Here is a 20,802-nt window from a genome sequence, read left to right on the forward strand (position 1 = left end):
AGGAAATAAAAGCAAAAATGAGACCTAATTAAACTTAAAAACTTTTGTATGGCAAGGGAACTATCAATAAATTGAAAATACAGCCTACTGAATGAATAAAATATTTGCAAATGATATGATTGATAAGGGGTTAACATTCAGCATGTATGAATAGCTCATACAACTAACTTAATATAAAAAAATAGCCAAAAGAAGACCTGAATAGACATTTTTCCAAAGCAGAAATGCAGGTGGCCAATGGGCACTTAAAAAGATGCTCAACAATGCTAATCATCAGGGATTTGCAAATCAAAACCACAATGAGATATCACCTCACACTCATCAGACTGGCTACCATCAAAAAGAGCACAAATAATAATTGTTGATGAGGATATGGAATAAACAGAAACTTCATACACTGCTGGTGAGAATGTAAATTGGTACAGCTGCCAGGTAAAACAGTATGGAGCTTTCTCAAAAAAGGAAAACTAGAACTACAATATAAACCAGCAATTGCGCTCCTGGGTATGTATCCAAAATAAACAAACAAGCAAATACTCCCAAAAAAGCCAACTACTTCAAAAAGATACATCACCCAATGTTTATAGAAGCATTATTTAGAAGTTCCAAGATATGGAAGCAACCTAAATGTGTGTGCGTGTGATATTGTGGAATAATGGAATACCACCTAGCCATGAAAATAATGAAATTTTTCCACTTGCAACAATAGGGAAAGGCTTGGAGTATATTATTCTAAGGGAAATAAATCAGACATAGAAAGACAAATACTGTATGATATCATTTATATGTGGAATCTAAAAAAATACAAAAAACCAGTGAATATAACAAAAATGAAACCGACTCACAGATACAGAAAACAAACTACAAACTAATGGTTACCAGTGGGGAGAGGGATAGCGGAGAGGAATTAAGGCATTAAGAGGCAAATATTCTTATATACAAAATAAGCTACAAGGATATTTATGACACAGGGGATATAGTAAATACTTTATAATAACTATAAATTTAAAGATTGTGGATCACTCTATTGTATCCCTGTAACTTGGTCTTCCCCAGTGGCTCAGTGGTAAAGAATCTGCCTGCAATGAGATGCTGTAGGAGACACAAGTTCGATCCCTGCGTTGGGAAGATCTCCTGGAGGAGGTCATGGAAACCCACTCCACTGTTCTTGCCTGGAGAATCCCATGGACAGAGGAGCCTGGCAGGCAACAGTCCATGGGGTCACAGAGTCAGATACAACTGAAGTGACTTAACACCCACGCACACATACTTATAACTTATCATACAGCAACTATGCTTCAATAAAAAGGGAGAGTTTGTACCTTTTCTTTTCAACAAGAAACAGCATTTTTTCTAGTTGTTGCAAAAAACAACTCCAGGTGAATGAGGCGTTGTCGTTTAATGGGTTTAGGAGTTCATTCCAAGATGAAAAGAGTTCTGCAGATACACGGTGGTTATGGCTTCACAGCAATGCGAATGTAGTTAATGCCACTAGTGACTTAAAAATGAACTGTAGACCAAAATGGTTAAGATGATCATGTTTATTTCATGGGTATTTTTTCCAAAATTAAGAATAATAGTTAAAAAAAGAAACAAGCATAATTTTATATTGCAGTTTTTCATTTCTGGATGGTCCTCGTTTTCCCACTTCTCTACATTCTTCCTCCTCCCTTTTTTATAAACCTGTTTTAAGATAAAAGATTAAAATTTTGACCTCTAGGATATTATTTCTAATAACAATTATCTGCTGATGAAAATTGAACCTATCAATTTTGCCCAACTTTTAATTTCCCATTAGCCAATTAAAGGATTACCATCTATCCATTTTGTCTGGTTTCATTGGGTACAAAGCAATCTTATGACTGTAGAATCACAGCTAAATCATGCTGTTTAGAATTTATTGCAGAAGAATGATTGCACTGTCCATTTCTGAGTTGGGAAAACTATCTGTCCAGCCATTTGAAACTGGGGATGGCAGTGGGTAGTAGGCATAAGAGTGATCCAGGAGGGCAGCAGGATTTGGACAAAGTGCCTAGGGCTCTCACCCATGCAGCCTGTGTGAAGCTCCATCACTCCACCAGCCATTTCCTCTGGTGGGCTCTGTCATGGTTCCTTTGCTTCCACTAGTATTAGTTTCCAAACTGTGTGAGAGCTTGGCTGTTCCATTGTTGAGACAATTTGGAAGTGCATAGTTTGATACTGTGTTGTCAAGTGGCATGCTTTTGCTAAAATGAAGCCATGTTATCAGAAATTAGCTGGATCAGATGTGTGGTTCCCAGAGGAGGAAGGAAGGAGAGGAGGATGAAGGTGGTCAAAGGTATAAACTTCCAAGTACAAAAGAAATAACGTCAAGATTTAAAAAGTCACCAGTTTAACCTTTTGTAATGGGGCGTATTTCTGTTTCTTTAAATGCCTGTGGTCTTTTGTTGAAAATCAGGCATTTGTAAAAGAAGTCGTCTTCTCTCCCAGTGATCGCAGACTGTCTCTGTACAAAAGACCATCACTAATAAGCCCAGTAAAAGGTTGAGACCTTCTCAGGTCTTTTCTGGGCATGTGTCCTGTCTGGGTATTTGTGTATATACTTTCTTCCCTACGCTAGTCTGTCCAAACTGTAGATCTTTGATTTGTCTTTAGGGCTTTCATAAAACTATCTTCATCAATCTATAGTTGATTTAATATTCCTGTAGGGGAATAAGAGCCTGGAGCTTCCTAGTCCAGTAATTTGCTGATGTTAGTCACTGTTTTCAAGGCCTTAATTTCCCAAAGAGGCTTATTCCAGCTTCTTCTCAATGTCTTAGATATCCTATGATATTTTTCTGCCTGTCACCTTACCTCAGGCTTCTGTGAAACTGCAGGGCCCCTGCGGTTTTGTAGGCCTGCCACGCTTCACATGGCTTCCGACCTGAAATCTAAACATTGCTGCTCTTCCCCGTCTAAGCTCTGAGTCAGGTGAGACAGAAATTATTTTGTCAGAGTGCAGACAGGTTAGAACTTTGCAAATATATTCTACTCTGCTCATTCTAGCTTGAGGCAGGGAACTAGGAATCGGGTCACTTCTCCCTGACTATGTAAGGCTATACCCATGAGGGAATGGGACAAGCGTGAGTAAAACACCACAAAATTCCCTACTGATTTGAATGTGCCTTTTCTTGATTGAGCTTGGACGGTAAAGCGTCTGCCTACAATGTGGAAGACCCGGGTTCGATCCCTGGGTCAGGAAGATCCCCTGGAGAAGGAAATGGCAACCCACTCCAGTATTCATGCCTGGAAAATCCCATGGACCGAGGAGCCTGGTGGGCTACAGTCAATGCGGTAGCAAAGAGTCAGACACAACTGAGCGACTTCTCTTCACTTCACTTCTTCACTGTCTTGACTGAGCATTTGCTTGGTTACTGTATCATTGATTTCCAGAGTTTTCATAAGATTCTTTCAAGTAATGTGTTATGTTCTTTCTTCTTGTGAAGGAATAGAAACTTGGAACTTCCTAGTTTCCTGTTTGATATTTTTTTTTAACTTTTGATCCAAATGCTTTTTGAATATAATACAAGATTGCCATTCCAAAGTAAAAAAACTAACTTACTACATGACTTTTATTTGTATTATATGATGCCAGTAAGTACCTTGTTGAACTAGTCTTTTAAAAAAGTTTCAGTAGATCAGCCAGTTTCTACTCATTAAAAATAATAATATCAAATAATATTATTTACTTCAATTTCATTCTGGTTTTATTCACTTCTTTATTCAAACTAAGAGCAGTGATATCACCTCACTTTCGAAGTAGTGAGTGCACTTTGTGGTATTTAGGGAATTATGCTTTGTTTTGAATATGATTTCAGCATTGATATAGAAGACTTCAGTAACTTAAAAATTTGTTCTGAGTCTGTCATCGTAGAGAAGCCAGAGTCAGCAAAGTCTTCATGTCAACAGTGTTCCTTCTACATTGTTTGCTAGTTTAATATATAATTGAAGGGAGAGAGTGCTGAGATTGAGTCTGTTATTGTTAAATCAAATCCACCTATTTTGTTTCTGTGTCTTAGTACCAGAGTTAGTTTGGAATTAATTATGTATAAGTAAAAGTTTTAGTAATGTTTGATCAATGTGTAGCACCATTCCAACAGTTAAGTAACATGCATGAAATACAGAAGTGTTCATGTGATTTTATAAATGCCTTTTTTAGATTTAATAAAAAAAAAAGAAAACATGAAATTTAAGTAACAATTACAGTGAAACCAATGCTCTACTGAAAATCTTAAGGTAGTGAGCTATTAATTTTCTAGCTACATCCCTCACCATAAAGTAAAAAGCTGATGATGACCTTCACCGAGAAGGAGGAGGTCACTTTTCTTCCAAGGATCAAGTGTCTTTTAATTTCATGGCTGCAGGCACCATCTACAGTGATTTTGCTGCCAAGTCGCTTCAGTTGTGTCCGACTCTGTGCGACCCCATGGACTGCAGCCTACCAGGCTTCTCCGTCCATGGGATTCTCCAGGCAAGAACACTGGAGTGGGTTGCCATTTCCTTCTCCAATGCATGAAAGTGGAAAGTCAAAGTGAAGTCACTCAGCCGTGTCTGACTCTTAGCGACCCCATGGACTGCAGCCTACCAGGCTCCTCCATCCGTGGGATTTTCCGGGCAACAGTACTAGAGTGGAGTGCCATTGCCTTCTCCCATAGTGATTTTGGAGCCCCCAAAAATAAAGTTTCTCACTGTTTCCATTGTTTCCCATCTATTTGCCATGAAGTGATGGAACCACATGCCATGGTCTTAGTTTTTGTTTGTTTGTTTGTTTTAATTTTATTTTATTTTTAAACTTTACAAAATTGTATTAGTTTTGCCAAATATCAAAATGAATTCGCCACAGGTATACATGTGTTCCCCATCCTGAACCCTCCTCCCTCCTCCCTCCCCATACCATCCCTCTGGGTCGTCCCAGTGCACTAGCCTCAAGCATCCAGTATCGTGCATCGAACCTGGACTGGCAACTCGTTTCATACATGATATTATACATATTTCAATGCCATTCTCCCAAATCTCCCCATCCTCTCCCTCTCCCACAGAGTCCATAAGACTGTTCTATACATCAGTGTCTCTTTTGCTGTCTCGTACATAGGGTTATTGTTACCATCTTTCTAAATTCCATATATATGCCTTAGTATACTGTATTGGTGTTTTTCTTTCTGGCTTACTTCACTTTGTATAATAGGCTCCAGTTTCATCCACCTCATTAGAACTGATTCAAATGTATTCTTTTTAATGGCTGAGTAATACTCCATTGTGTATATGTACCATTGCTTTCTTATCCATTCATCTGCTGATGGACATCTAGGTTGCTTCCATGTCTTGGCTATTATAAACAGTACTGCGATGAACATTGGGGTACATGTGTCTCTTTCAGTTCTGGTTTCCTCAGTGTGTATGCCCAGCAGTGGGATTGCTGGGTCGTATGGCAGTTCTATTTCCAGTTTTTTAAGGAATCTCCACACTGTTCTCCATAGTGGCTGTACTAGTTTGCATTCCCACCAACAGTGTAAGAGGGTTCCCTTTTCTCCACACCCTCTCCAGTATTTATTACTTGTAGACTTTTGCATAGCAGCCATTTTGACTGGTGTGAAATGGTACCTCATAGTGGTTTTGATTTGCATTTCTCTGATAATGAGTGATGTTGAGCATCTTTTCATGTGTTTGTGAGCCATCTGTATGTCTTCTTTGGAGAAATAATGTTGAGTTTTAAGCCAACTTTTTCACTCTCCTTTTTCATTTTTATTAAGAGGCTCTTTTGTTCTTCTTCACTTTCTGCTATAAGAGTGGTATCATCTGCATATCTGAGGTTATTGATATTTCTCCCAGCAATCTTGATTCCAGCTTGTGCTTCATCCATCCTGGCATTTTGCATGATGTACTCTTCATATAAGTTAAATAAGCAAGGTGAAAATATGCAGCCTTGACACACTCCTTTTGCAATTAGGAACCAGTCTGTTGTTCCATGTCCAAGTCTAACTGTGGCTTCTTGACCCGTATACAGATTTCTCAGGAGGAAAGTGAAGTGGTCTGGTATTCCCATCTCTTAAAAATTTTCCAGTTTGTTGTGATCCACACAGTCAAAGGCTTTGGCATAGTCAATAAAGCAGAAGTAGATGCTTTTCTGGAACTCTCTTGCTTCTTCAATGATCCAACTGGTGTTGGCAATTTGATCTTTGGTTCCTCTGCCTTTTCTAAATCCAGCCTGAAGTTCTTGGTTCATGTACTATTGAAACCTGACTGGAGAATTTCGAGCATTACTTTGCTAGCATGTGACATGAGTGCAATTGTGCAGTAGTTTGAGCATTCTTTGGCATTGCCTTTCTTTGGGATTGGAATGAAAACTGACCTTTTCCAGTCCTGTGGCCACTGCTGAGTTTTCCAGATTTGCTGGCATATTGAGTGCAGCACTTTCACAATATCATCTTTTAGGATTTGAAATAACTCAAGTGGAATTCCATGACCTCCATCATAGTGATGTTTCCTAAGGCCCACTTGACTTCACATTCGAGGATGTCTGGTTTTAGGTGAGTGATCACACCATCGTGATTATCTGAGTCGTGAAGATCTTTTTTGTACAGTTCTTCTGTGTATTTTTGCCACCTCTTCTTAATATCTTCTGCTAGGTCCATACCATTTCTGTCCTTTATCGAGCCCATCTTTGCATGAAGTGTTTCCTTGGTATCTCTCATTTTCTTGAAAAGATCTCTAGTCTTTCCCATTCTATTGTTTTCCTCTATTTCTTTGCATTGATCACTGAGGAAGGCTTTCTTATCTCTCCTTGCTATTCTTTGGAACTCCGCATTCAGATGGGTATACCTTTCCTTTTCTGCTTTGCCGTTTGCTTCTCTTCTTTTCACAGCTATTTGTAAGACCTCCTCAGACAACCATTTTGCTTTTTTGCATTTCTTTTTCTTGGAGATGGTCTTGATCCCTGCCTCCTATACAATGTCATGAACCTCCGTCCATAGTTCTTCAGACACTCTGCCTATCAGATCCAATCCCTTGAATCTATTTCTCACTTCCACTATATAAGTGTAAGGGATTTTATTTACGTCCTACCTGAGTGGTCTTGTGGTTTTCCCTACTTTCTTCAATTTAAGTCTGAATTTGCCAATAAAAGGTTCATGATCTGAGCCACAGTCAGCTCCCAGCCTTGTTTTTGGTGACTGTATAGAGCTTCTCCATCTTTGGCTGCAAAGAATATAATCAATCTGATTTCATTATTGAGCATCTAGTGATGTCCATGTGTAAAGTCTATTGTGCTGTTGGAAGAGGGTGTTTGCTATGACTAGTGTCTTCTCTTGGAAAAACTTTATTAACCTTTGCCCTGCTTCATTTTGTATACCATGGCCAAATTTTCCTGTTACTCCAGGTATCTCTTGACTTCCCACCTTTCCAGTCCAGTCCCTTAAAATGAAAAGAACATCTTTTTTGGATGTTAGTTCTAGAGGGTCTTGTAGTTCTTCATAGAAACATTCAACATCAGCTTCTTCATCATTACTGTTTGGGGCATAGACTTGGAATACTGTGATATTGAATGATATGCCTTGGAAATAACAGAAATCATTCTCTCATTTTTGAGATTGCATCCAAATAGTGCATTTCGGACTCTTTCTTGACTCTGAGGGCTACTCCATTTCTTCTAAGGATTCATGCTCACAGTAGTAGATATAATGGTCATCTGAGTTAAATTCACCCATCCCAGTCCATTTTAGTTCACTGGTTCCTAAAATGTTGATGTTCAGTCTTGCTATCTCCTGTTTGACCACCTCCAATTTTCCTTGATTCATGAACCTAACATTCCAGGTACCTATGTAATATTGCTCTTTACAGCATTGGACTTTATTTCCATAACCAGTCCCATCCACAACTGGGTGTTGCTTTTGCTTTGGCTCTGTCTTCTCATTCTTTATGGAGTTATTTCTCTATATATCTGCAATAGTATATTGGGTACCTACTGACCTGGGAAATTAATCTTTCAGTGTCCTATCTTTTTGCCTTTTCACACTGTTCATGGGGTTCTTAAGGCATGAATATTGAAGTGGTGTGCCATTCCCTTTTCCAGGGAATGTGCCATTCTCTTGACCACATTTTTGTCAGTACTCTCCACCATGACCCATCTGTCTTGGGTGGCCCTACAGGGCATGACTCATAGTTTCATTGAGTTAAACAAAGCTGTGGTCCATGTGATCATATTGGTTAGTTTTCTGTGATTGTGGTTTGCATTCTGTCTGACATCTAATGGATAAGGATAAAAGGAAACTCTAAGGTGAAAAGACAACCCTCAGAATGGGATAAAATTACAGCCAACAAAACATCTGACAATGGATTAATTTCCAAAATACGGAAGCAGCTCATAGAACTCAATGCCAGAAAAACAAACAACCCAATCAAAAAGTGGTGAAAATACCTAAATAGACATTTCTGCAAAGAAGACATACAGATGGTTAACAGACTCATGAAAAGATGCTCAACATCACTCATTATTAGAGGAAATACAAATCAAAATTACAATAAGATTTCAACTCACGCTGGTCTGAATGGCCACCATCAAAGAGTCTATAAGCAATAAATTCTGGAGAGAGTGTGGAGACAAGGGAATGCTCTTACACTCTTGGTGGGAGTGTAAATTGATACAGCCCCTATGGAAGACAGTATGGAGATTCCTTAAAAAACTAGGGATAAAACCACCAGATGATCTAGCAAACCCAATCCTAGGTATATACCCTGAGGAAACCAATATTGAAAAAGACACATGTATCCCACTGTTCATTGCAGCACTATTTACAATAGCTAGAACATGGAAGCAACCTAGATGTCCATCAACAGACAAATGGATAAAGAAGTTTGGTACATATACACAATGGAATATTACTCAGTCATAAAAAGAAACATGTTTGAGTCAGTTTCTGATGAGGTGGATTAACCTAGAACCTATTATACAGAGTGAAATAAGTCAGAAAGAAAAAGATATATATCGTATTCTAATTCATATATGCGGAATCTAGAAAAACGGTAGTGAAGAATTTATTTACTGGGCAACAATGGAGAAACAGACAAAGAATAGACTTATGGACATGGGGAGAGGGGAGGAGAGGCTGAGATGTATGGAAAGAATAACATGGATACTTACATTACCATATGCAAAATAGATAGCCCACAGGAATGTGCTATATGTTTCAGCAAAGTCAAACAGGGGCTCTGTATCAACCTAAAGGGGTGGGATGGGGAGGGAGATGAGAGGGAGGTTCAAAAGGGAGGGTATATATGTATACTTATGGGTGATTCATGTTGAGGTTTGCCAGAAAACAACAGAATTCTGTAAGGCAATTATCCTTCAATGAAAAATAAATAAATTAAAACAAAACACATACAAACACACAATGGTGTATGAGAATCTATACATTCCAGTTGTTATTTTTAAAACAATATAAATGTAAGAAAAATAGAGAGCGTACACCCCCCCAAAAAAGATCAAGTCTGTACATTCTGAAATAAAATTTATGGTTTTAATTAAAAAAAAAATTGCGTGGGGATAATGGTGTAAACTAGGACTGTCCCTGGCAAACTGAAATGCATGGTTCCCTAACCTAACATGTGATCTTCTAGCTCTAGGCTGCTCTGTCTACAGTATCCAGCCCTACATGTGGTTTCCACAATTTGCAGACAAATGCTGTCTTGTATAACTTCAGATCAAAACAAATGCATGATATTGCTCTGTGAGTTGTCCCTGAGAGGGCATAGAAATCCTAGGGTAGGGAATTTTCCAAATCTAAACAGAGAGGATGTGGTATTAGTATAGTATATGGCTAGTATGGTATGTCGTCCCTTGAAAAAATGCACAGAACTTGATTTCTCCTCCTCAAAAACCAAGTTACTCTATGCATCTACATTACTTCATTGCGCTTCTATTTCCTGATCTATAGTGGGAAAGAGTAATTCAAATAGATGTTTCTGTTCTAAAGGTATTTCCAGCACAAACATTCTGAGTCTGAGCAACAGTTCTAAAAGACTTTTCATGCTTCTAATACATAACAGCACAAACTAAAGTCATTTATATACAAATGATGTGAATTTTTAGGCCTCTCTTATAATGATTGAAGAGACAAGTTATAGAAACCTGCACCACCCTTCTCCCCCTATTTATTGTCTGTTGTTCATGCACCAAGTATGCTTGATCTCTTTTCAAAATAACACATCATTGAAAACTCCAGTATAAGATTTTTTGGTTAGAGGATGATAAATGTTAGAGAAGCATATGACCCCTTTTATTGATCATGAAATGAAAATAATGGCACCAGGGTTTTTATTCATTCCTAAAGCATTATTTAAACCATATTATCTGTAGGATTCTGTGCTATTTGCACTGAAAGAAGAATATCACCCTGGGGACCCTAGCATGCTTTCTGGCAGTAATAATGGAAGCTCTAGAATTGTTCTCTCTTTGCCAGTGCAGTGATGGATAGTGTTAGGCCTGGGAAGTACATATACTTTGTCTGATTCTATTATTGGAAGGTTATATGACTTAGGATGAAGGTTAAGCTAAGATAAAGATTAGTATTAAGATGAAGGATAACTTTGGAAGAAAAGCAATATGTTTCTGTTTATAAATATGTAAAATGCATATATATTTAGAGTGGAACTAATATATTTAAAACAATTAGAAATAGTTCAGTTCAGTTCAGTCACTCAGTCGAGTCCAACTCTTTGCGACCCCATGAAGTGCAGCATGACAGGCCTCCCTGTCCATCACCAACTCCAGGAGTTCACCCAAACCCATGTCCATTGAGTTGGTGATACCATCCAACCATCTCATCCTCTGTCGTCCCCTTCTCCTCCTGCCCTCAATCTTTCCCAGCATCAGGGTATTTTCAAATGAGTCAGCTCTTCACATCAGGTGGCCAAAGTATTGGAGATTCAGCTTCAACATCAGACCTACCAATGAAAATCCAGGACTCATCTCCTTTAGGATGGACTGGTTGGATCTCCTTGTGGTCCAAGAGACTCTCAAGAGTCTTCTCCAACACCACAGTTCAAAAGCAGCAATTCTTGGCTTACTTCACTCTGTATAATAGGCTCCAGTTTCATCCACCTCATTAGAACTGATTCAAATGTATTCTTTTTAATGGCTGAATAATACTCCATTGTGTATATGGTGCACTGGGACGACCCAGAGGGATGGAATGGGGAGGGAGGAGGGAGGGGGGTTCAGGATGGGGAACACATGTGTACCTGTGGCGGATTCATTTTGATATTTGGCAAATCTAATACAGTTATGTTAAGTTTAAAAATAAAATAAAATTAAAAAAAAAAAAAAAAACAAAAGCAGCAATTCTTCTGCGCTCAGTTTTCCTTCAGAGAAGGCACTGGCGAGCCACTCCAGTATTCTTGTCTGGAAAATCCCATGGACGGAGGAGCCTGGTAGGCTGCAGTTCATGCGGTCACTAAGAGTCGGACATGACTGAGCGACTTCACTTTTACTTTTCACTTTCATGCATTGGAGAAGGAAATGGAAGCCCACTCCAGTATTCTTGCCTGGGGAATCCCAGGGACGGGGAAGCCTGGTGAGCTGCCATCTATGGGTTGCATAGAGTCAGACACGACTGAAGCGACTTAGCAGCAGCAGCAGTTTTCTTTACAGTCCGACTCTCACATTGATACGTGACCACTGAAAAAACAATAGCCTCGACTAGACAGACCTGTATTGACAAAGTAGTGTCTCTGCTTTTCAATATGCTGTCTAGGTTGGTCATAACTTTCCTTCCAAGGAGTAAGTGTGTTTTAATTTCATGTCTGCAGTCATCATCTGCAGTGATTTTGGAACCCTGAAAAATTAGGTCAGCCACTGTTTCCACTGTTTCCCCATCTATTTGCCATGAAGTGATGGGACCAGATGCCATACTCTTAGTTTTCTGAATGTTGAGCTTTAAACCACCTTTTTCACTCTCGTCTTTTACTTTCATCAAGAAGCTCTTTAGTTCCTCTTCACTTTCTGCCACATGGGTGGAATCATCTGCATTTCTGAGGTTATTGATATTTCTCCCCACAATCTTGATTCCAGCTTGTGCTTCTTCCAGCCCAGCGTTTCTCATGATTTACTCTGCATATAAGTTAAATAAGCAGGGTGACAATATACAGCCTTGATGTACACCTTTTCCTATTTGGAACCAGTCTATTGTTCCATGTCCAGTTCTAACTGTTGCTTCCTGACCTGCATACAGATTTCTCAAAAGGGAGGTCAGGTGGTCTGGTATTCCCATCTCTTTCAGAATTTTCCATGTTTCATTGTGATCAGTACAATCAAAGGTTTTGGAATGGTTAATAAAGCAGAAATGGATGTTTTTCTGGAACTCTGTTACCTTTTTCCAATGATCCAGCGGGTGTTGGCAATTTGATCTCTGGTTCCTCTGCGTTTTCTAAACCTAGCTCGAACATCTGGAAGTTCACAGTTCACATATTGCTGAAGCCTGGCTTGGAGAATTTTGAGCATTACTTTACTAGCATGTGAAATGAGTGCAATTGTGTGGTAGTTTGAGCATTCTTTGGCATTGCCTTTCTTTGGGATTGGAATGAAAACTGACCTTTTCCAGTCCTGTGGCTACTGCTGAGTTTTCCAAATGTGGCTGGCATATTGAGTGCAGCACTTTCTTTTTTTTTTTTTTTTTTTTTTTTTTTTAATCACTGATGGCTATGACATCTTTGTTTATTGATATGGCAGGAAATATTCCATTTCTCAATTGTCATCATACTTATATACTTGTCTGTGTCACATAGATTTTTGAGTCTTTGTGGTAGTAAAAGCAATTTGCCACTTTTACAAGTTTTCAAGGGACTTACAGACATTAATTCTTATTGTATTCCTGTGCAATACATTAAAAGCAAATACAACTTTAACATTAATTGTACCTTGGAAATAACCCCAATAATCAAGTGTACCTTTGTTAACATCTCATACAGCTCCCACCAGCCTTGCCAAAGTTCCTTCGACTTAGCTAAGCCCACTGCGCCATTTCTGTTGGTTAAGTAAGCACCCTACTCTAGAAAACCACTTTAATATTTCTACAATTTATAATAAGTCCATTATTGTCATTTTAGAGCTGATAGTTCTGTATTAATAATTGATTTTACTGTTTCAGAGATTAGATATTTGTTTCAGTGTAGATTTTTGTTTGTTTATACTCTTTGATGAAAAACTTCAAATTAGGAGACTTGCTGGAAAAGTATATGTATGCAAGCCAGACTCTTAATGAGATATGCCATTAGTAAAATTAAAATGAAACTCCTGAAAGCAAGAAACTTTGTCTTTTGCACAGACTGCTAACCTCCTCACCTCACATTACCTAGCACACAGCGGGGATCTGGAGACAACTGTTTATTTAGGATTTCTGACGTTTGCCTAAATGCAAACAAACAAATGAAAAATAAGAATGAGAATATTAATATCAACCATAGAAAAATTAAAGCCAAAACACTGTGAAAAAGAATATTATGTAAAGATAAAGGTGGTAAACTCCACGAACTAGTAATGATAATCATGACAAACTTTTATGCACCAAATAAATATTGAATACCAAAGTCCAAAAGCACTTAACAATGCAAGAACTTGGTTAGAAACACATGCACATGCACACACAATTATAATAGAGTTTCATAAACCCCTTTCAGAATTTAATAGATATGTGGACAAAAAAAAATCAAAGATATTAATATATTAATAATGTAATCAACTGGCTTGGTCTTTAGCCAAACACAGAACCTTGCACACTAGCACTGAAGTATGTATTCTTTTCATGAAACCATGGAAGATTTACAAAAATCAAGCATATATTTTGCCATAATCAGGAATCCAAAAAATGAAAGTAAAAGGATGGTAAAATGTATATAACACAAACACAGTCAAGAAAAACTTCCAGATATAAAGAAGGACATTTCATATTTCAAATTTAAAGTCATCAAAAAGATTTAACAATTCCAGGGAATTCCCTGGCAGTTCAGTGGTTAGATTTCTGCACTTTTACTATGGAGGGCCCAGGTTCAATCCCTGGTCAAGGAACTAAGATAACTACAAGCTGCAGGCATGGCCAAAAAAAAAAAGTTAACAATTCCAAATTTGTATGTATACAATATATACTCAAAATGTGCAATGAAAATTGTCAGAACTAAAGGGAGAAAATAGACATATCCTCAATCAAAATGGGAAAATTTAAACATGTATCTCAATGACAGATAAAGCAGACAAAATCAATAGGGAAAATGCAAATATTATGAGCAAATTTGACCTGTTAGGTACTTACAGAACATTTATAAAACTGACCATATGCTGAGATATAAAGCAAGTCTTACTGAATTTCAAAGTACTAAAATCATTATAGTCTCTAAGGACAGTGGAACTAAACTAGAAAGTAATGACAACATCAAAATACAGTTAAACACATAATTAAAGGGGAAAATATAACCTTAAATGCATATATTAGAAAAGAGGCTGAAAATAATGATTTAAACAACCATTTCAAAAAGTTAGGGAAAAATTCTTTTCAAATTTAGCCCAAAGAAAGTAGAAAAAAATAAGTAGAGACATATACATAATAGACTCAATTGTCAAGAATCGATACTTTGGAAAGACTAATTAAATTAATAAACCCTTTACCTATACTGATCAAGAAAATGTGAAGGCACTGATATTGGGTATGAAAGAGAGTATTTTACTACAGACATAAACAGATAAAATATTGTAAAAAGTTAATTAACAGAAGCTTTAATTAAATAGAGTCAGGAGACCAGAAGGGGGAGCTTTCACACCCTGCAACAATAGCAGAGACCAACAGGAAGAAGAAAGACTGCTTTTCTTTCTTGGCTAAGACTCACCAATGAAAAGCTACGGATTCTTTGTTTACTATAGCCATCCCAACCTCCTTTCCTGGTTTGCACCATCTTAGTTCCCCAACCAGGGATTGAATCCAGGTCCTCAGCAGTAAAAATGTGGAGTCTTAACCACTGGACTGCCAGAGAATTCCAAAAAATAATGCTTTCATGCTGCTGCTAAGTTGCTTCAGTCATGTCCGACTCTGTGCGACCCCATAGACACCAGCCCACCAGGCTCCCCCGTCCCTGGGATTCTCCAGGCAAGAACACTGGAGTGGGTTGCCATATCCTTCTCCAATGGATGAAAGTGAAAAGTGAAAGTGAAGCCGCTCAGTCGTGTCTGACTTTTAGCAACCCCATGGACTGCAGCCTACCAGGCTCCTCCATCCATGGGATTTTCCAGGCAAGAGTACTGGAGTGGGGTGCCATTGCCTTCTCCAGTGCTTTCATCACTGGTTAGAATTATCATCTCTTTCCACTCAGACTTCCCCTTATGTCAAAGCATGTTGGAGATGTTCAGTTGGAGACAGCATTCTAATTCAACTATACTTCAACAAAAATTTAAGAAATTTTGGTTGGTGCCAACATAGCGATAGATAAATCAATCTCTCTGAGTGCAGCACTTTCACAGCATCGTCTTTCAGGATTTGAAATACCTCAACTTTAATTCCATCACCTCCACTAGCTTTGTTCGTAATGATGCTTCATAAGGCTCACTTAATGTCACATTGCAGGATGTCTGGCTCTAGGTGAGTGATCACACCATCATGATTATCTGGGTCGTAAAGATCCTTTTTTACAGTCTTCTGTGTATTTTTGCCACCTCTTCTTAATATCTTCTGCTTCTGTTAGGTCCCTACCATTTCTGTCCTTTATCGAGCCCATCTTTGCATGGAATGTTCCCTTGGTGTCTCTAATTTTCTTGAAGAGATCCCTAGTCTTTCCCATTCTGTTGTTTTCCTCTATTTCTTAGCATTGATCATTGAAGAAGGCTTTCTTATCTCTCCTTGCTATTCTTTGGAACTCTGCATTCAAATGGGTATATCTTTCCTTTTCTCCTTTGCTTTTCACTTACCTTCTTTTCACAGCTATTTGTATGACTTCCTCAGACAGCTATTTTGCTTTTTTGCATTTCTTTTTCTTAGGGATGGTCTTGATCCCTGTTTCCTGTACAATGTCATGAACCTCCATCCATAGTTCATCAGTCACTCTGTCTATCAGATCTAGTCCCTTAAATCTATTTCTCACTTCTACTGTATAGTCATAAGGGATTTGACTTAGGTCATACCTGATTGGTCTAGTGGTTTTCTCCACTTTCTTCAATTTCAATCTGAATTTGGCAATAAGGAGTTCATGATCTGAGCCACAGTCAGCTCCTGGTCTTGTTTTGGCTGGCTGTATAGAGCTTCTCCATTTTTGGCTGCAAAGAATATAATCAATCTGATTTCGCTTTTGACCATCTGGTAATGTCCACGTATAGAGTCTTCTCTTATGTTGTTGGAAGGTGTTTGCTATGACCAATGCGTTCTCTTGGCAGAACTCTATTAGCCTTTGCCCTTCTTCATTCTGTACTCCAAGGCCAAATTTGCCTGTTACTCCAGGTGTTTCTTGACTTCCTACTTTTGCATTCCAGTCCCCTATAATGAAAAGGACATCTTTTTTGGGTGTTAGTTCTAGATGGTCTGATAGGTCTTCATAAAACTGTTCAACTTCAGCTTCTTCAGCGTTACTGGTTGGGGAATAGACTTGGATTACCATGATATTGAATGGTTTTCATTGGAAATGAACAGAGATCATTCTGTCATTTTTGAGATTGCATCCAAGTACTGCATTTCACACTTTTTGTTGACTATGATGGCTACTACATTTCTTCTAAGGGATTCCTGCCCACAGTAGTAGATATAATGGTCATCTGAGTTAAATTCACCCATTCCAGTCCATCTTAGTTCACTAATTCCTAGAATGTTGATATTCACTCTTGCCATCTTCTGTTTAACCACTTCCAATTTGCCTTGATTCATGGACCTAACATTCCAGGTTCCTATGCAACGTGCTCTTTACATCATCGAACCTTTCTTCTGTCACCCGTCCCAACCACAAGTGGGTGTTGTTTTTGCTTTGGCTCCATCCCTTCGTTCTTTCTGGAGTTATTTTTCCATTAATCTCCAGTAGCATATTGGGCACCTCCTGACCTGGGGAGTTCATCCTTTAGTGTTCTATCTTTTTGCCTTTTCATACTATTCATGGGGTTCTCAAGGCAATAATACTGAAGTGGTTTGCTGTTCCCTTCTCCAGTGGACCACATTCTGGCAGAAATAGATCATAGTTGAAATCTCATCTCTACTGGTAATAGTTTTATGATCTTAGACCAAGTTATAGACCAAGGTACTTATTCTCTGAGACTTATTTACCTCATTCATAGAATGGACTATTAATTCTAACTCAAAGAATAGTTGCAAAAATTAAGTAAGTAGAGCTCCAGCAGTCACTGTAGTGTCACAGATCTCATACCAATTACTTTTTCTTGACTGAGAACCTTAGACCACCTGCATCATGAAGATCCCCTGGAGGAGGAATTGGCAACCTACTCCAGTATTCCTCCTGGAGAATCCCATGGACAGAGGAGCTTGGCAGGCTACAGTCCATGGGTTCAAAAGAGTCAGACACAGTGTTGTTGTTGTTGTTTCCTAAACCTTGTTTTTTATTAGGCTTGCATAAACTAACACATGCCATCTCTCCCTGTACCCTGTGATCCCAGATGTAAGCATTAATAACTAATTCACAAGCTGTGCTAATTCAGAAGATAGGGACTATCTTTTTGGACACCAGTGCCAAATGTTCAATACTCATTAGAGCAAATGTTTTGCATATTTTGAGAATACAGCATTCCTTTCCATTATTTTTAAGTTTATAATTGTTTTTTAATCTGGAGAAAAGGCTATATGCCCAGCCTGGTCATGAGCACTTTATTTGACATAAAATGTGTTACTATCTTTGACAGAATAAGTGAAAAAATTTAGGACGCCCTACACGGCTGGAACACACTATGTTCCAGAAGTCCTCCAAACAACTGACGGTGAGGGATAAATGGGTGGGAGAGACATTAGATTGTGAAAAGAGGGCTTGTGTAGCACATTAGGCTCCTGCTGAGGTAGATCAAGAAGTGTCTTACCATCTCGAGATTGTGTAATACATTTCAAAATGCCCATCTGGAGCATCGTTTTGATTTGTATTCCTATAAGTCAACTTCAATTTCCAGTACTATCTTCTGTCATTTTCTGTTGTTATACAGTGAATCAAACATTTATGGCTGACTATAGATTTCTCTTGGGGAAAAAAAAAAAAGTGAAGGAAGATGATGAGGAGGAGGAAGGAGAAGCAAAGTGGATTTGTACCTAGGTGTTTAGGATCCTATTGTAGTTGCAATGGTGTTTAGGTGCTTTTAACCTCCAGACTTTAATTTTAAAAATTCATTAATTTTCTCAATTAACTTTTTTAAAAAAGTGAACCTGAAGAAAAGAAACATAGGGTTCTAGACATTTTTAATCTTATATTATGAAGTTGAGATCTTACTCATTTATCTTTTCTTAACTTACCCCCAACATGTCCTCCAGGCTGGAAGAAATATATTCTCATGGAATACTATCCAGTTTACAACCTCTTTCCAAATACCCATATACTAAAGGGATTAATTCCCAACAAGAGAAGTAAAATTTCCAGTTAAAAATGTACTGAATTTAACATAATATCTTCTGATTGAAAGAATATTTGTCTAGCTCCTTTGCCTGGAGTTTTTCAGTTCCTCATTTTTTCCCTACTTTTTTCTATTCTTATGCATAATCCTAGTGACACCCATCATTTTTAGCAAGCAATCTATAATCCGGATTTTTAAAGCCTTACTCTACTGAAAGGCTGAGTGTTCAGTATTGGGAAATATGTATTAGTGAGCATAGACTGTATTTTTCTAATAGTTCTCTGGTAGTTTTCCAAACACACCAATCTTTCACTTATTTTTAAGTCATTGATTTTTGGACCTAAGATTCTAAAAGGATTAAGAAATTAAAAACAGATATCATACCTCTAGTGGGTTTTTGCCCATAATACATTTGCTCTCATATTCAGCATAATTCCAACTGGCTCTATTGTCTGTTTTCCTAAACTACAAAGAGACAGTGCAGTTCAGTTGCTCAGTTGTGTCTAACTCTGTGACCCCATGGACTGCAGCACGCCAGGCCTCCCTGTCCATCACCAACTCTCAGAGTTTACTCAAGCTCACGTCCATTGAGCTGGTGATGCCATCCAACCATCTTATCCTGTCAGCCCCTTCTCCTCCCACCTTCAATCTTTCCCAGCATCAGAGTCTTTTCAAATGAATTAGTTCTTCACATCAGGTAGCCAAAGTACTGGAGTTTCAGCTTCAGCATCAGTCCATTTAAATCAGGTCTACTGGCAGTGTCCAAAATGGAGAGCAGACAGAATAGCAATTGACAAAGTAAGAAACACACTCAAATGTACAGATTAAAGAATTTACAAAAAATGAAATTATTGTTGACATTGAAGTAAATTCCTTATACTCAGAAAAATAAATTTATGTTCAGTTTATTATGCTTAAGATATGAATGTCTTATGTGATAAATTTTAAAAATGAACTTTGTCAGTCACTTGCTGGTTTCTACTGGATATATTTTTTCATGTTTATAAATTCTCTGGTGTGACTTCAGATATTTTCTTCAGTAGTAACAATATGCAAATGTATTTTCTTCACTGCAAATTAGAAAGCACATAAAGTAGTATTATGACAATGGTATAGACATTTTAAGTCTTTAAATATTTCCAGGCAACCCTCTTTCAAGAACATCACATGATAATGTTTCTTTTGATAAATCCAGTATTTCCTGAACATCTATTATGTGGGTCAGGAATATTGTCTAAAACTAAGAGTGCAACTGTAAATAAGACATTAATACTAACCTGGAAGAACAAAAGTCTACATAGGACCTAGGTCCCCACTGGTAGTCACACTGAATGTCCTTTTGCCCACTTAAAACCACTAAATGAGATAATACAGGTAGAATTTTGTGGCACCTGAGACTCAATCAATGTTTGTTGATATCGATTCCACTCACAATTCCATTTTTTCTTCTCAACAACCCAATGAGGCAAAAATTACCACCATTCATCCCTGTTGACCTTCAACATGTTGCTAAATCTCTTAAACTTAGATTCATTAACTGTAAGATAGATATACAGATACCTAACTTATGGAGTTATTGTGAAGATTCAGTAAAAAGTGAAATACATAGCACACAGTTTGTGTTGAATATTCTTTCCTATCCTTTTAAATGTGTAATTCCAGAGCTTCAGATGAAAGAGCCAGAACATCATGTTGGAATCTGTTTGGTTTGCTCTTTAGAGTTTAGTTAAGTCATTTTCATATTTTAAGCATATTTTTTTTTTTTTTGCAAATTAATGCAAAATAATCTTGCAGTGTCCTGTTGGGAACATTGGAATAGAACAAATGCCCAGTGGTGCTAGGATTTTATTTTGCTGATGCTTATTTAAAAAAAAAAATCCAGGTTGTCGCATTGGATTTCTATAAAGCAGAATCATAATTCACATTTGGGCTCTATATTGTGTCAGCTTGCCTCTGTATCCAGAGTCCCCTAATGCAGGCACATGGGCATCCCTGGTGTCTCAGTAATTTAAAAAAAAAAAAAAATCTGCCTGCAAAGCAGGAGACAAGGGTTTGATCCCTGGCTTGGGAAGATCCCCTGGAGAAGGAAATGACAACCCACTTCAGTATTCTTGCCTAAGAATTCCCATGGACAGAGGAGCCTGGCAGGCTATAATACACGGGGAAGCAAAGAGTCAAACACAACCTAGTGACTAAATACAAGAGTACACAAAGTAGGCATGTGC

General features: G+C 38.0%; 1 protein-coding gene across 25 annotated transcripts in view; it reads left to right on the top strand.

Moving 5' to 3' along the window:
• LINGO2 (leucine rich repeat and Ig domain containing 2) overlaps positions 1-20,802 on the top strand; it is a 681,723-nt gene that overhangs the window by 90,098 nt on the left and 570,823 nt on the right. The window contains exon 4 of one of the 25 annotated variants that reach the window (XR_008713388.1): positions 4,383-4,727. The exons of 23 other annotated variants lie outside the window; for them this stretch is intronic. The gene's annotated coding sequence lies outside the window, so the exon portion shown is untranslated. Of the gene's footprint in view, positions 1-4,382; positions 4,730-20,802 lie in introns of those variants that run through there. One more of the 25 variants, XR_008713386.1, reaches the window with a different exon arrangement.

Source organism: Bubalus kerabau, chromosome 4 (assembly GCF_029407905.1).
Source record: "Bubalus kerabau isolate K-KA32 ecotype Philippines breed swamp buffalo chromosome 4, PCC_UOA_SB_1v2, whole genome shotgun sequence".
NCBI lineage: Eukaryota > Metazoa > Chordata > Mammalia > Artiodactyla > Bovidae > Bubalus > Bubalus kerabau.